Below are 3,348 nucleotides of genomic sequence, written 5' to 3' on the forward strand. Positions count from 1 at the left end.
AACTGCCCTAGAAAGCCTATCCTGAGTGATGGCACTATCCAAGGAGGTGAGGAAAAAAGGGAGTGTGTATCTAAAGCCCCGGAGAGGTCAAGGCTTTAGGGGAGCTTAAGAAACCCATCGAGGGGGAGACGGCCCCCTCAAAGACTCTCCAGAGAATCAGGGAGTGATGTGAAATGTCAAGTGGCAGCCCCAGCTCTTCTCGGACCGTGATGGAGAAACCTAGGCACTGCGGTGACACTGTGGAGGGGCCTTTTTACAAGCCAGCTTGGGGAAGCTGGTGGAGGTGAGGCACAGCTAAGAGCTGAAGGGAAGATGAGTAGGGAAGCAGGCCTCTGGTATTTTTTGCTCAGCGACGATCCACTCGCCCACAGGCGTTGCTAGTATCCATGTCAGTCAGGACGTGAGCAAGTGGTTGGGTTTTGCTGTGCGGGGTAGGGGCAGCCGAGAAGGCCCGAGTCGGTGCCAGGCAAGGAGCCTGAATAATGTGGCGCCTGCTCCGAGGAGAAGCATACATCAGAGTTCTGAACAGATGGCCCAGCAAAAGGGGTTAAGTAAAGAGATCGCTGCGAGGAGTCTTGTCACTCGCATTTGAGCAGAGACCCAGGAGGAACAGACTTGCCGTGAGTCCGAAATAGCAAGTGCCAGGGAGGAGCACTCGCCGCCTTCCCGGGCCCCCCCCCTCCTGTCCCTGCCAGCGCACCCTCGCTCTGCCAGTCTTCCCTGGGGACAGACAGGGGCTTCTGACAGCGGCTCTCCAAGGGAGGGAGGGGAGCTCCGATGGCTTCTACCATGTGTGTCTTTGTCGCACAGAAAACCCTTCCGTCCTTGAACATAAAGGAGCGGCTTGCGGGGAGGGGGCTGGAGGCTCCCAGGCTGCACCCTGACCATGCGCAGACTTCTAGGAGCTTGGAGGTCAGTCTCAGATGTTCTGACCCTGACCTAAGGCCCTTTTTGCTTCTCTTTTGCTTCCTTTTGTGTCCCTTCTGTAGGGGTCCTGCACTCCCAGCCAGCCAGTCTGGGACACCAAGCTACAGGACTAGAGGTAGGGACCTGGGTCACTGGGTCATTCGCAGGGTCCCCACCAACCCTGCAGTTCTGTTTCATTCCCCCTGTGTCCTCTCAGTTTCCAGACAGTGCTGTCTACCTCCCACCTTCTCCCTCTTTCTCCTTACATCCTCCCCTGATCCCTAAGGAAACCAAGTCCATTCTTAGCTTCTGGGCTTCCCAAAGCCACCCCTCACCTGTCTTCCCATCCCTGGGCCCTGCAACTCTCGGGACGGGTCTCTCTGTTTGGCACAGAACCTCTCCCAATGGCCCCTCTCCTTCCTAAAGCCTCTGACAAGCTTCCCCCTCCCTCTTTTAAGCCCCTGTGACCTCACTCCTTCCTGCTAATCTCTGCACCAGGGTCAAAAATTAACCAAATTCACTATCCCTAACCCCAGGGTTAGTAACCTGGATCCTGGTCCCACCATCCTTTAACCCATCAGGCAGTCATATTTTTACACTGATTTTGGATAACTTTTTTGGTCTAAAGGAAGGCACATTTTATGATGCCTTAAAATTATATAAATATATATATTTAGCATAAGAAGGATTGCAAAAGGCAAAAAAGATATCACCCACTGGTTCTAATCTATTACTTCCAAGGAACTTCGCCTGATGGAACATCCTTCAAGAATATGCTGGAAAAAAATCACTAGCACCTTAGGGTGAGGGCAGAGACATCATTCTCCTAGGGAGAGTAAAAGTGGACAAGGATCTTCAAAATTGGCCTTATTTCTCGTTGGAAACCTGAAGAAGGGTTTCACATCCTTGGCACTACTGACATTTTGGATGGATTATTTTTCTTTGAGAGGGCTGACTGCATTTCAGGATGTTTAGCAGCATCATGGGCTCTAACTATGAGATGCCAGTAGCATCCCCTCCCAGTTGTGACAATGAAAAATTCTCCAGACATTGCCAATTGTCTCCTGGGGGACCGAATTGCCCCTCATTGAGAACCGTGGAGCAAACAACAGGCAGGTTGTTGTCATGTGACAGGGAAGAGATTAGTGGCTCTGGATAATGTTCTAGAGCCTGGGGGGAGAAATATGATTCCCTCAGACTCAAGTGGGGCCACTTCCCAGCTTGAGACCTAACCTTTGGCTGCGTGGCCTCCAGAACAGTGACCATGGCTCATGTCCATTGAGCTTCACCATGTTCCAGGCATGTAACTATAGAGTACATCCCATAGGTTATGTATCACACATCACATAATCTCACCATGCCATGGGGAGGGGACGACACTGAGATGTTGGGGGCGGGAGGGAAGGACTGAAAGCCTTCCTCCTGACTCCATGATTGAATGTATCTTCTTCCCCTTGGTTACCACTTTGTGGTATGAATGCAGACGAGTATGGAGCTCATGCCATAAAGTCCCCAGTGTTCAAGACATTTGCAAACATTAATATGAACACTCTACATTATTTCCAGTCTTGAATCCCCTTTGTCCTGGTTGGTGGAAATGTAATCCTCCTTCGTGAGGCTTTCCTGCCCAACAGACTGCCAGGGTCTCTGGGTCTTCTGCTGTGCCAAGACACCATGGAGGGATAGGCAGTGTAAGGGATGCTGCAGCCACCTGTCCACTCAGATTACCACTGACATATTCACTGTTACTGTGTGGCCCATTTGAGTCTGATGGCTCACTACTTCTGCATAGTGCTTGAGACTAGGACCCTTTTTCAAGGCTGCATATAGTCCCAGGTGCCAGGCTCTCTTTCCAAAGAGGGCCACAATAATATCTTCCCTCCCACATGTTCTTACAAAATGACTTTGAAACTCCTCCTATCAATAGGTGAAGAAGGTCTTGTTGCTATGAGACAAGTGACATCATGTGACCCCAAAGGCAGGTGCAGCCCTGCCTGGTTTTCATGGGATGCTTTTCTTGGAACCTAAGCCACCATGTTATGAGGAAGGCAAGAAGCCACAGAACACAGACAGAGTCCCAGCTGAGATCCCAGCCAATGACTGCCAGGTACGAGTAAAGTCTTCTGATGACTCCAGTCCCAGGCCAGCAAGTCACCCCCAGCTTTCTACTCCCCCCAGACATCACAGAGCAAGGTCAACCCACTTCTTATGTGCTCTTTCTGCATTCCTGACCCACAAAGTCTGTGAACATAATAAAATGATTATTTTACAAAATTTGGAGTGGTTTGTTATGCATCAATAGTAGACAGAACCTCCACCAAATGCATCAAACTACAGACACACCTGTCTGGGGTCTTGCCTCCTCACCGGGGGAGGGGCACTGCTCTGGACCTGGCCCACCTTTCTCCCCTCTCTCCTGCCTGGGAATCTCTTTCCAGTCCA

The 3,348-nt window shown here is 50.9% G+C and overlaps 1 long non-coding RNA gene across 1 annotated transcript; it reads left to right on the top strand.

The window, feature by feature from the left end:
• Positions 1 to 394: 394 nt before the first annotated feature.
• LOC140610261 (uncharacterized) lies at positions 395 to 3,132 on the top strand. Its single transcript, XR_012011994.1, has 3 exons — positions 395 to 620; positions 990 to 1,042; positions 2,834 to 3,132. It is a non-coding gene; the product is annotated as an uncharacterized lncRNA (long non-coding RNA).
• Positions 3,133 to 3,348: the final 216 nt, after the last annotated feature.

Source organism: Canis lupus, chromosome 2 (genome assembly GCF_048164855.1).
Source record: "Canis lupus baileyi chromosome 2, mCanLup2.hap1, whole genome shotgun sequence".
Lineage (NCBI taxonomy): Eukaryota > Metazoa > Chordata > Mammalia > Carnivora > Canidae > Canis > Canis lupus.